Below are 14,689 nucleotides of genomic sequence, written 5' to 3'. Positions count from 1 at the left end.
CCGTTCTCCTGTTTACCGCCGAGTATTGTCCGCAGCACCTTATGCTCAAACACTCCGAGAGCTCTCCGATCAGCCTCATTTACGACCATGTTTCATGGCCGTATAAAGCCGCCGGAAGAATCGGAGTAGTATACAGCGCGAGTTTTGTTTTCGTTTGCAGACTACTGGATTTATGCTGGTTACTACGGGACTTATGCTGGTTACGAAGTCCGTAATAAGCCCAATTTGCAGCTGCAATACGCCTTTTTACCTCGCGGGTAACATCATTATCGCACGTCACTAATGTTCCAAGATACACAAATTCTTCTACCACTTCAAATTTTTCACCATCCAGCATCATATTGCTACCACCACTGATGAACCCACGTTGATTGCCATCGACCATGTACTTCGTTTTACTGGTATTGATCATGACTCCAATCCTTGCTGTCTCCCTCTTAAAAGGCATAAAAGCCTTTTCCACGGCACGGCGATTAATCCCGATAATATCGTTATCGTCCGCAAATCCCAGAAGCATATGCGATCTTGTGATAATCGTACCGCTTCTTTGCACACCAGCTTTCCTAATCGCTCCCTCGAGCTCTATATTGAACAGTAGTTTCGAGAGTGGATTGCCCTGCTTTAATCCAGGTAACAAATGACGTCGATATTTCATCCGCAACCCTTACACTTGATTTAGATCCGTCCAACGTTATACGAATCAGCCGTATCAGTTTCGCCGAAAAACCATGTTCAAGCATAATTTGCCATAATTCATTCCGTTTCACTGAATCGTACGCCGCCTTGTAAACCATAAACAGATGATGTGTCTCCCGGAATAGGGGAAAGTGGAGCAAGATGGCCATCCTTAGCGGTAACCCTAGTAAAATAGTATCACTCCTTCAAATTCTGCTGATTTGTCCATGAAACACCTTTATGATGACCCGTCTTTGACATAAGTATCAATAAACGCTGATTAATAACGTTTCAGTATCTTATAAACTGGTTTTAAAAAAGGTGTTTTTATGATGCCTATATTTACCATATGGGGCAATATGACCACCCCCTCGGGGCAAGACGAGCATGGACCAAAAACTATATCAAAAGTGTGCTAAATTTGTTTAAAATAGGGGACACATTTCTTGCACTTCTATGGATTATGTTCAAATGATGCTTCGTTTAAAAATGTCGTATTTCATGTTCCGGAGGCGAGCCAGCCTGGGGCTGCAAGTCTCCTTAATAAAGCCAATAAAAAATAAATAAAAAAAAAGTATTTCATGTTGATTTCTTGACAACTGGCACTACGACAATATCAGAATTTGCCCAAAACAAATTTTTACTGTTAAAACCATATCCTTTGTTTTAAATCATCCCTGATTCACGCAGAAACTATTTTGATCATTTTTTAAATGCATTTAAGGGGTTAGGCAACTCTTAATCCTGGAGATGACCTTGTCCCTATACAGTTGGCAATACCGCCCCAGGCCGACGTATATCCAAAGATTTATATCCTATCGAATCTAATTACTGTGAATCTAATCAAATTATTATTGTATGTAGGCTATACTGCCGTCATACGCATATTTGTCCCATGTTTGCTGGGATTCCCTATATACATGGGACAATTATGCGTATAACGGCAGTATAGTTATATAAAAGCTTCGATAAATATCAATTTGTCCTGAAAAATGAGTAATTTAGGCTTCAATTGTTAAATTTTGTAACTAGAAAATTATAAGAAAATTCGAATTTCAACTAAACCATCTTCAAATCAATATTACAAGAACAAGTGAGATTGTCAAAGTGCATTTTTCAGTTGTATAGCCCTTTTACATTATTGCGAACCATCCCTTGTAATAATAATGTGAATATAATGCTCACTTAAGGGATAATTAACGTTGGCTGCCTTGCCCCATATGGCCATCTTACCCCACTTTCCCCTATATAAACGACTAGTCGACCTGGCAGACGTTGTCCTGCATAGTAGGCGAAAATGCGCTTTGTGAACTGCTTAGGTGAAATTTTCATGCGTTTATTAATTTCAGTATTTCATGGTTTAGTCAATTTAACCAATGATTTTCTGAATAGGGAATATCATATAAACCCGTCGGAAACGATAACGAACATATCTGCTGAAGGAATGAAGAAAATCCATCCAGCCGTTTTCGAGTTATGCGGATACGAACACAGACCATTTCATTTTTATTATATAGAAGATTTGTCTCAGGGTAAACATTTGATCCGTCGTTGATCGGCCCTCACGAAAACCTGCTTGGTATTCGCCGACGAAGGACTCTTCAAGCGGTCTCAATCTGTTGAACAGAATACGGGACATAATTTTGTACGCCGAATTAAGGAGGGTTATTCTTCGGTAATTGGTGCAGTCCAGTCTGTGCCCTTTCTTAAAGAGAGAGCAAATGAGGCCGTCCAACCAGCTAGCAGGAATTTCCTCGTCTTCCCATATTTTCGACATAATATGGTGCAGAACTTCATAAAGCTGCTCACTGCCATGTTTGAGAAGTTTAGCCGGGAGCTGGTTTTTTCCCGCAGCCTTATTGTTTTTCAGCTTTTTTAACCTCATCTAGTGTAGGTGACTCCACAGCTTGTCCATCGTCGCTAATATTTATTCTGTTCACCGATGCACCGTCAATTCCACTATTCATCAAAGTCTCGAAGTGTTGCTTCCACCTGGCAGTCACTTCGGTTTTATCTGTCAACAAATTCCCTTGTTGGTCATTGCACATGACGGGAGATGGCGCTGTCTTTCTCCACACGCCATTGAGAGACTCATAAAACCTCCGCATATCGTTCTGCTCCATTTTTTCCTTCGCTTACTAATAACTTGTTCTTCGTACTCTTTTTTTCTTCCTGCGGTGGGTTCGTTTTTCGGCTGCTCTTGCTTCCATGTGCCGATCTCTATTCGATCGGGTACCCGACACCAACATCCGGCTTCTGGCCACGTTTTTCTCGTCTGTCACTCTCTGATACTCCACATCGAACCAACCCGTCCTGGGTCGCCTCTTTGCAGTGCCTACCACTTATCGTGCTGTTGTGCTCACCGCTCCATGGATCGACTCCTATAGATCGTTGATGTTGTCGCTAACGTTGATTGCACTTATCCGTTCGTCGAGCTTCTGGCGGTACTCAGCCGATACTCCTTCCGCCGACAATCGCTGGATATTGTAACGCATCGTTCGATACAGTTGACAACCGTGATCGAATTTTACTGACAACGAGGTAGTGATCAGAGTCAATGTTCGGACCTCTGAATGTCCGCACATCGATAACATCCGAGAAATGGCGCCCATCCACCAGAACATGGTCTATCTGGTTGCAAGTTTCGCCATTTGGGTGTCTCCAGGTGTGCTTTCGGATGTTCTTTCGTGCAAAGTAGGTGCTACTGATGGCCATCCCTCTGGCAGCAGCAAAATTTACTAGCCGTAGGCCGTTGTCATTGGTAGCGGAGTGAAGGCTCTCCCTACCGATTATGGGACGGAAAAAGTCCTCTCTACCGACCTGAGCGTTAGCGTCTCCGATAACAATTTTCACGTCATGCATTCATAAAACGTGTCCTTCACGTGCCACCATATATGACGCTATTAATCTACTTCGACATGGAACCAGCCCCCCAAAGCCTAGTTGTTCATCATTAACGCCCGTCATACAGCAGCTCGCATCTCAAGCACTTTCACGTGATAAGACAACTATAGGCACCCGGTTTGCCATTCAGTGGAACATCAATGGTTTCAATAATAATTTGGCAGACATCGAACTACTCTACAACCACCTAAAACCTCTCGGCGTCCACGTTGGATTTATGACCAGGCGAACTGGGAAACCTTCCAAACACGAACTGATGCTTCCATCGACGTATTAGAGCCAGTCACTATTTCCCACTTGGTAGATATGGTGTTCGAAGTAGCTTTAGAAACTATTTCAAGAACAAGTTCTAAGCCGGGCCGCAAAGCACTTCACTGGTGGTCCCCTGAATTGAAGAAGATTGTGAAAGCCAGAAGGAAAGCACTCCGGTCTGTTAAACGACTTCCAGACGACCATCCGGAGAAAGAAGAAGCTCTTGTCGTCTACAGAAAAATAAGTAATGATTGCAGACAGGCTATTCGAGATGCAAAGCAACAGGGCTGGTCAAAATTCCTTGACAGCATAAATGATCAATAATCTTCTGCTGAGCTATGGAAAAAGGTAAACACATTAAATGGGAAACGAAGATTTGCTGGCTTGGCTATACGCCATCAAGTCACTTCACGTGATCCAACTACAGTTGCTAACATTCTTGCGGATCACTTCGCTGACATATCCGCCATCCATCAATACGACGATGCATTCATACGAGCCAAAAACGTAACATTGAACTCAATAAGCAGCTTTCAGGTCCCTCCGGATACACAGCATGAGATCAATTTTCCTTTCTCGTTGGAATTCAACATTGCGCTTCAAAATGGCAAAGGTAAATCCGTCGGTATTGATGACATCGGATATCCGATGCTAAGGCGGCTCTCAATTAAAGGCAGACTCTCTCTCCTACGCCTGCTTAATGAAGAATGGTCCAATCACAATTTACCTGCGGACTGGAAACACAGCTTAGTGATTCCCATCCCAAAAACTAAATGCTCCAACGAACCGGAAAACTTTCGACCTATACACTCACCAGCTGCATTTCAAAAGTCCTAGAAAGGATGGTTAATCGCAGATTGATACGCTACCTCGAAGATGGAGAATATCTGGATCATCGCCAACACGCCTTCAGGCCTTGTCACGGAACAGATACCTACTTTGCCACGCTTGGACAAGTTTTAGACGATGCTTTGGCCGCGGGTAATCATATAGAAATAGCAACACTTGATCTTTACTTACTTACTTACTTATGGATCCTGTACACCTCTGGTGGTGCAAAAGGCCGACTTGAAAGATCTCCATCCTGAGCGTTGCCCGGCTATCGTTTTAACCTGTTGCCAGGTTAGATTTCGGTCGACTTCTTTTATTTCTTTATTGAGGCTTCGCCGCCATCAGCCTCTGGGTCTACTTCTGCTGCGAAGTCCCGCTGAGTCCCAGTCTAATGCTTGTTTACAGATTTCGTTTCCGCCCCTACGTAGAGTGTGGCCGACCCAGCCCCACTTCCGATCCCGAATTTCTTTTGCTATCGACCTCTGGTGACAACGACGATGGAGCTCGTTGTTTGAGATTCAGTTGTGAGGCCACCAGGCCCGAATTATATACCGCAGGCATCTGTTAATGAACACCTACAGCCGTTGAATGTTCTCCACTGATACACACCATGTTTCGCTAGCGTATAACAGCACAGATTTCACGTTATAGTTGAAAATTCGTTTTTTGGTGCGTTCACTTATCTGCCTGTTTTTCCAGATATTTATTAAACTCGCAAAGGCAGCCCTTGCTTTATTGATCCGTGCGTCTATGTCGATCTTGGTACCGTCGTCTGACGCCATTTGGCTACCAAGATATTGGAAGCTTTCAACATTCTCCACTGGTTGCCCGGCTACTGTGAAACTGGAAGGAGTCACCGTGTTTACATCCAACGATTTGGTTTTGTTGACGTTGATGACTGAACCTGCCGAGGAGGAGCGCTCGGCAAGGTCGTTGAGCTTACTCTGCATATCAGAGCGTCGTTGCGCAAGGAGTGCAACGTCATCAGCCAATTCGAAGTCGTTTAGGTGCTCCATGGTTATAGGCTGCCATAACATCCCGCGGTTTGGTTCACGGTCCATCGCATCTACCAGAATCTCATCGATTACGATGAGGAACAGTAACGGTGATAGAATATATGCTTGCCTCACACCAGCTACGACCCGGATAGGGTCGGACAGGACCCCATTGTGTAGCACTCTACACGAAAAGGCCTCGTACTGTGCTTCGATGAGGCCGATGATTTTCTCAGGAACCCCCTTGCAGGCCTGGTAGCGAGTCACTTTTTAGTGACTTGGTCACTATTTTGAGTCTAGTCACTAAAAAGTCACTATTTGCATCCAAAAGTCTCTAAAGTCACTATTTTTCGGAAAATGGTCACTAAAGTCACTATTTTTGCACCACCTGTTGAAAAAAAAAGTTCAAAATAAAAATCATTTGTACCTACTTTTATTATCAACCGAATCGAAAGTATATTTTTTATACAAAATGATCAACAAAGTTTGTGAGATGATAAACTGTCGGGTCTGGGTCGGGTACTAGTTTGAGAAATAAAGTATTGAATATTTTTTTATTCGCTTCTGGTCATTTTCATGCTTGTTCGTTGTTTGGGTCTATACACTTTCAAATGTTAAGAGAAATATAAAATATCTAGTTTGAGTTTTCCGCCAAAAAAAAATAGTTCGGGTCTAGATCGGGTTTAAGACTGCAAAAACTGTCGGGTACGGGTCGGGTTCGGGTTTGATAAGATTTTTCATTCCGGGTTTGGGTCGGGTCCGGGTTTGAAGGGAATTTCTAAACCGGATTCGGGTCGAGTTCGGGTTTACAAAATGTAAAACCCGACCATCTCTAACAGCTATAGCTGCATCCCATTAATCATTTTTGAGTTTACCTACACTGTTTACCAAACTGTTTTAGGTTTACACACAAAAGACTTTGAAGTATGCTCTTTTGACTTTAAAGTATTCAATTATGACTTCAAAGTACGCTCTTTCGTGGGAGAATGGGACTACACACTAAAAGGAATAAATATTATGCACAATTATGACTATCTTTTATTTACAAATGATTAACATTTATGCATAAAAACCCTGATTAATCCACCTAGCGGTGATGGTGCCTTTCTCGTGCATTATAAGAATAGTATTTTGGCCATTACTCTTGAGCCCATAGTTCGATTTGGGAAATAGGAATTTTAATAGGAAACAATGGGAGAGTATTCTGCGTCGAATGCAACTTGTTGCGAGTAAATCGGTTAAGGATAAGTGCCTGAAATAAGAGTGACATTTTTTTTGGGTTGGTGCGCACAGACACACACACAGACATCACCTCAATTCGTTGAACTGAGTCGATTAGTATATAACACTATGGGTCTCCGGGTCTCCTATAAAAAATTCATTTTTGGAGCGAACATATAGCCTTTACATATACTTTGTATACGAGAAAGGCAAAACAGAAAAAGTGTGTAAAACTTATCCTTTTTATGCATCAAATTTTACTCCTTTTGTGGGTAGTCCCATTCTTCCGCAAAAGAGTGTATTTCTGCTCAAAAGAGCATACTTTCAGCTGTGCGTGTAAGGATTAGTGTTTATTTCTAATATACTTCCCTACTTCTATAAATTATAACTTTTTTTACAAAAATCTCAATTGTATTGATAATATCCACATTTCAAAAAATGGTAAAATGTGGATATTATGTGAAATGTGGTGCTTGAGGCAAAACACCTTTTAGCTGGCAGATTCGCTTCGTCAAATCAGCATTCTGGTATTTTGGTATATCTGGTAAAATCGGATTTTAAAATCATTTGTATGAAAAAAATTTACATGGGGGGTGGGGGATCGAAAAATTGCTTACGTAATATGTGTACGACCCCATTAGATCATTCTTTACCATTGTTTTACAGTTTCACGGAAAACATTATTACCACAATGCTGTAGAACTTGCTTCAAATCGTTGCTTAAATTTTAAACTTGTAACTCACTACCTGTGACGCCGGGTATATACTTTTTTGTAGTGTGACTAAATATGATTTATCATGGTTACATTGCTAGCTTCTGGCTGAACCAACAAATACCTTCCCCAATATCAAACTCCGTGGTTGCTAAGTCGCTGGCCTCTTGCTAAGTTCCATCCTTTTCCTAATTACCGTGAAAATAGGCGTATCCTATAATATAACGTTCTAGATAAGGATTAAGGATAAACATGAGGATCCCAACATAGTTTTTTTTTTGTGTTTTTAGTCTACGAATTACACCGTAGCAATGCTAATGCAACTTGTAGCTCGCTATCTGGCTATAAACTTCATACAAAAGTCACTATTTGGTCACTTTTCCTTCAACTGAAAGTCACTATTTGGTCACTTTTTTGGTCATCGTTGGTCACTAAGTCACTATTTTGAATGGCATTCATCGCTACCAGGCCTGCCCTTGCGTCTCAGGGTGCTCCACATATTCTCGTGATTGAGACAGTTGAAAGCTTTTTTGTAGTCAATGAATACCAAGTAAAGGGACTCTTGGAATTCGTTGACCTGCTCCAGAATTATGCGGAGCGTGACAATATGGTCCACACAGGATCTTCCGGCACGGAATCCGGCCTGCTGCCGCCGGAGAGTCGCATCGATCTTCTCCTGAATCCGGGCTAGGTACACAGCAACATAATGCCTCGCCAGTTATCGAATACAGTCAGGTCACCCTTTTTGGGCACCTTCACTAAGATACCTTGCATCCAGTCGACCGGGAAAGTTGCGGTGTCCCAGATATTACGAAATAAACGATGCAGTAGTTGAGCGGATGTCATGGGGTCAGCTTTGAGCATCTCGGCTGATATGCAGTCGACCCCTGGGGCTTTATTCGATTCCATGCTTTGGATGGATGTTTGAATCTCTAGTAGTGATATAGGAAGCCATTATCGGATTCTCGAACAACTTGATGTTTCAGGAACAGTAGGTTGTTGGCCCAAGGTTCCCTAACCACCGGGATGGGGCTGCCATCTTAGGTATAGCTTCCGGGGAATAGCATTCCATACTCAGCCGCTGCGGTCGCTTTGAGGGCCTGCTTGGGGACACATGCAGCTTTTTATAGAAGTTCAACAGAGCCCACTGTCGAACCCCACCACATCCTAGGCAGACCCACAGGACGCACTCTCACTCTAGCTGATGTCAAAAGGACAACAGTACCCAGGCTGCACTACCAGCTAAGTACGCAATCCTTAGCTGGCAGTCAATTGTCATCGGAAGACCCGTGGAAGCGTGAGTATTGGAACTTGTGAGGACCAGAGCTATGTTAGGCGCCCCTTCCCGGATATAAACTCACCATTTCGCAGCCCCTTGACACTTCGCAGTCCCGCAACACTTGATCTTTCCAAGGCCTATAATCGCGCTTGGATGCCTGCTGTTCTTAAACAATTATCAACATCGGGCCTTTCCGGAAATTTATTACACTTGCTCAAAAATTTCCTGACTGGTTGAACATTTCAAGTACTCATCGGCGATTACAAATCAAAATTGAACGAAGAACAGACAGGAGTTCCGCAAGGATCATTCATTGCGGTAACATTGTTTTTAGTTGCAATGAACGGAGTATTCCGATCCCTACCGAAAGATATTTATATAGGGGAAATGTTCCGATCTCCATCTCACTGTACATATATCCATCCCATCGCTAAACAAAGAAATACGGCACCAAATTCGTCACTTCTTTTTGTCAACATGCGTGCTCACTGCTGAAAAAAATCACAAAAATAATAAACAAACCAAATTCCTTTCCATTGCTTTGTTTTTGATGGCATGGAAATAGGAGCTATGAGATGAAGTGGCGAACCGTTCCCCTATTCGTTTACGCAGACGATATTGTGCCCATAGCTGATGGAAAGCATCCGGTGGCAATTAGACGAAAACAGTTAATGCTGTTAAGAAGTGAGCAGATCCAGTCGGCTTTGAGTTATCTGCCGAAAAAAGCGCCAGGTCTCATATATGCTCCAATAATCACCGTCCACCAAAAAAGCCGTTACGGTTCACTGTATTCCCATACCTTTCAAAAAATCACTACGAATCCTCGGGCTACGAGTAGATCGCCAACTTTCTTTTAACCCTCATTGCGATGACGTAAGACAGGAGACTGGCCCAAAATGCATGAAATCCTGAATTTCAAACCTTGCACCCTTAAATGACAGTTTGGGGGTCCCAGAAGCTCCCCTGAAAATTTCAGCTCATTCGGTCCAGTGCTTGGCGTGCGCAAATGGCTCAAAGTTTGTATGGGAAAAGTGATCCAAATGTATGGGGAAACGCAACCGTTTCAGTTTTTTTATTCTAGGTGGCGCTGTAGTCGACGGATTCCTGTTGTGGACAAAATGTAGAACCTTTTTTTATATAAGGAACCGACTGGTGAAAACCGGATGTAAATCCCTTTGAAATTGGCCTTATAAGCATCCAAAGTCGAGGGTTTCGAGCGTTTCCCCCAGGGGTGTTTAAAATGAGAGCAACGTACCACCGACCATTGCGGCGAAATTAAATGCACAATTAGTGGCCAATTAGTAAAAAAACACATCCGGGATATTGTTCGATGTTTAATCTCGCAATTTTATGGCGTCGTTTTATCTTCGAGCTAACACGCTAAAAAAATTACTCAAAATTGACATAAATTGAAGAACTCAAAATTTGGTCAAGTTTGGTTTATGCTATGGTTTAGAGTTCAATTTTCGAAGCGTGAATGTAAATACACGAAATAAATTAAGTACTTCTGCCATTTATTTTGTTAGCCTCAAATAAAAATAGGGAGTGAGTTTACTAACTTCAATCGCTTCGCAAGAGTAAGACTCATGACAAATTGTCATTCTGCAGCACTAGATGACAAGCAACAGATATCAGCATCGCGTTTCGTACATAACACATGGTAAAATATTCATTTTTACTACTAAAATATGTATTTTAAAATTATGTAGCCAGGTTGCCTATTATGGCCACCCCCGGGTCCATAATACGCAACATCGAGTTTGTTTACATACGTATTATGGTCCCCCCATTTGATTTACATGTTCCATTTCCACATGTTCCTGTTGCCTATTATGGACCCCCTCTTCTGTGCTAGTAATGGACCCTCTAGCGCGTTTACATTCATAAATTAGTTAATATAACTGAATTTCAGTCTCCCAGTGCAAAACAATTGTATGGAACGACTACCCTGATAAGTGAAGCAATTTTATCCTATGGAAGTTTGCAGGAAATTGTAGATTCCAGCGTTACCTTTTGGTTTTTATCCAGGGGGTCCATTACTAGCACTCACTCCCTATACAGTCATCCAGTTCCAACATTATTGATATGATCCCTCAAAATTACCTTATATTTGGTAGGATCGTTCCTTATAGAACAATATTGGACCCATTTTATTATTTCCCCTTTATAATGACCAATTTCAATATTGGGTATTCAGAAAAATCAAATAAAAGCTCTTTATTTCTACAGGTATACCTCAATATAACGTAACTAATTTTTCACTCTTCAAATCTCCAAAACCACTGGTCCTGCAAGAAAAATGTGCTTCTTGCTTTTGTGAAGTGATATTTGATCGTGCAAGTGGAATACATAAAATGGATTCAAAATCTAAGGAAGAATTAAGTATGGAACTTGTTGTCCCAATTGAAAGTTTTAAAGGTGTAAAGTTGCCTTCAAACGGTGATGTGCTTGGTCGGATGCGTTTTATAATGAAAAATCAACACTTGAGTATAAAACCAGCTGCTAAAACTGTAGTAATTGAACTTTAATTTTTTTTGGGAGAAATATAGAATTCCTCTAATGCAACACTACAATGCTGTTGTTAAGCTCCTAAAATTATTTAACAAAATGCGAGCAATTAACAAAATTCTTCTCACGCGGGAGATAAACAGAAAGAGCAAGAGTCTAGTTTCATTAATAATTTGGATCGATTGTTTGACATTGCTCGACGAAATGCATTAAATTTGATTAAAACGATAAGGATAAACAGTTCCTTATTCTGCAAAGGGAAGTTGGAAGGCCTGGATCTGCCTTTGCGAGAGTTAAAAAAGGCAAAATCGAAGAAGAACCAACAACGGAACCAGAGCCTTCCTTGGAATCTCAATCAGCTACCAGCGTTTTTACTATTGATAGAGGAGGTAAGAATATAATCAAATAAGATGGTAATTTCTACTATATGTGCTGTTTGTAACATATTTTTAACTTTTTTTTAAAAGAATCTATCTGATTTTTTGTTTCTTTTCTAAATAATTAATATAGGTATAAGTGTTGTTTGTTGATAACTTTGTAGTTTTATACAGTTAATAAATTATGCTATAAACATTAAAACTGTTGTTTGAAAAATTAATAACTTATATAATATCCCAGGTGGGGCCCTCCTTAGCCGTGCGGTAAGACGCGCGGCTACAAAGCAAGACCATGCTGAGGGTGGCTGGGTTCGATTCCCGGTGCCGGTCTAGGCAATTGGAAATTGTCTCGACTTCCCTGGGCATAAAAGTATCATCGTGTTAGCCTCATGATATACGAATGCAAAAATGGTAACTTGGCTTAGAAACCTCGCAGTTAATAACTGTGGAAGTGCTTAATGAACACTAAGCTGCGAGGCGGCTCTGTCCCCCAGGGTGGGGATGTAATGCCAATAAGAAGAAGAAGAATATCCCAGGTCTCTCTGTCTTTCTATCCTTCTGTCCCTCTGTCTGTAACGATTATATCATATCGTTCTAAAATTGATGCAACGGGCATCACAATGTCCGAAAACAACTCGTTACAAATATTTCATGAATTTTGTCTCCCCTTAAAAACTTCAGCTCGTTGGCTTCAGTGGTAAGTCACCCCCTCCCTCTCTAGCTACACTACTGTACAGAGCACGGAAAGTATTTACCAATCGGATAAAAATTCGCGAGATTGCGTGATAATCATGCATTTAATTTCGCCGGCACCGAATACGCCTGCATCGCGGCCGCAATGGTCGGTGGTACGTTGCTCTCATTTTAAACACCTCTGGGGGACACGCTCGAAACCCTCGACTTTAGATGCTTATAACTTGGTCAATTTCAAAAGGATTTACATCCGGTTTTCACCAGTCACTCCCTTATATAAAAAAGGTTCTACATTTTGTCCACAACAGGAATCCGTCGACTACAGCGCCACCTAGAAGCAAAAAACTGAAACGGTTGCGTTTCCCCATACATTTGGATCACTTTTCCCATACAAACTTTGAGCCATTTGCGCACGCCAACCACTGGACCGAATGAGCTGAAATTTTCAGGGGAGCTTCTGGGACCCCCAAACTGTCATTTAAGGGTGCAAGGTTTGAAATTCTAGACTTTTCACTTTTTTCATATAAGCTTGGGCCACTCTAGTGAGACAGGAGTGCCATACAAGACCTCCTTAATAAGGCCGTTCTTCTTCTTCTTCTTATTGGCATTACATCCCCACAGTGGGACAGAGCCGCCTCGCAGCTTAGTGTTAGTCAGCACTTCCACAGTAGACTGGCCCAGCTTAGTATGGGGAGAAAAAAATGTTGTCGAATTCCACGGGGCACCCCCCAAAATTGTGTCTTTGGGTGAGAAAATCAATCTCTGAAAATTTCAGCTCAATCGCTTGTTGCATAAGCTGGCGCATTTGAATTGAAGTTTGTATGGGGATTTCAGCCAAAATGTATAGGAAAATACACCTCCGTCACTCATTTAATCTAGAAATTGGTTCTGATTGCTCGATTGACCTCAGAATTGCAAAAACGGCAGTTGGTATGGTACAGAACAATTTCACAGAACATTGTATGATGATTAAATGAACTTTTATATAGTTTTCGGCTGATTTATTAGGAGCTGAATTGTGTATTTTTGGATTTATTGATCGAATCGTATCAGTCGAAACCTATATAAAAGTTCATTTAATCATCATACAATGTTCTGTGAAATTGTTCTGTAGCATACCAACTGCCGTTTTTGCAATTCTGAGGTCAATCGAGCAATCAGAACCAATTTCAAGATCGAATTAGTGACGGAGGTGTATTTTCCTATACATTTTGGCTGAAATCCCCATACAAACTTCAATTCAAATGCGCCAGCTTATGCAACAAGCGATTTAGCTGAAATTTTCAGAGATTGATTTTCTCACCCAAAGACACAATCCTGGGGGGTGCCCCGTGGAATTAGACAACTTTTTGTTTCCTGGGCCAGTCTATTCCACAGTTATTAACTGCAAGGTTTCTAAGCCAAGTTACCATTTTTGCATTCGTATATCATGAGGGTAGCACGATGATACTTTTATGCCCAGGGAAGTCGAGACAATTTCCAATCCGAAAATTGCCTAGACCGGCACCGGGAATCGAACCCAGCCACCCTCAGCATGGTCTTGCTTTGTAGCCGCGTGTCTCACCGCACGGCTAAGGAGGCCCCCAAAGCTATAATAATAACGCTCGGGCAAGATGAGCACCTCATATTTTTTCCGCTATTATGCTTTTTTCTCCTAATGTCTCCGAGTACTGTTCAACAAAAGACTTGCGCTTGTTCTCGAGAATTGTCGATTTTGACCAGTTTCACGCGAGACGACCGTGTATTTGAATGGGAGGTATTAAGGCAGAATAAATAAATCTAAAATACAGATGGTTCTATAACACCAACCCGAATGTCACTGCCCCATGTCACTACCGACTACCCCGAAAGGCCACTACCCTGAATATTCCAATACCCCGAATACCCCATTACCCCGTTCTAATAATATTACTTTTGCCGGGAGCGCTTGGGATAATGCGAAAGAGCGAACGCCAGAGACCAGCGGAGAGAATAAAAGCAAATCTGGCTTCACGACCTTCGCACCTCATATCTTTTTGTCAAATCTTGCCGTTTCGCGGTAGGGGGCTTTACTGGCCTTATTGATTTCTTTTTTTTGCAGTGAGAAAAAGATAAAGCTCGTCTCTATATCGCCCTTTTCGGGGACCACCGTGTTTACCTGGCACGCTATATCGCTCAGCATTACAGCTATTCGATAATCATGCATTTGTTTTTATTTTGATTTGGGATATGTCTTAGTTATAAACTACCATTGATCAATCG

This window comes from Armigeres subalbatus, chromosome 2 (assembly GCF_024139115.2).
Source record: "Armigeres subalbatus isolate Guangzhou_Male chromosome 2, GZ_Asu_2, whole genome shotgun sequence".
Lineage (NCBI taxonomy): Eukaryota > Metazoa > Arthropoda > Insecta > Diptera > Culicidae > Armigeres > Armigeres subalbatus.
Note: the sequence above shows the minus strand (reverse complement) of the source record.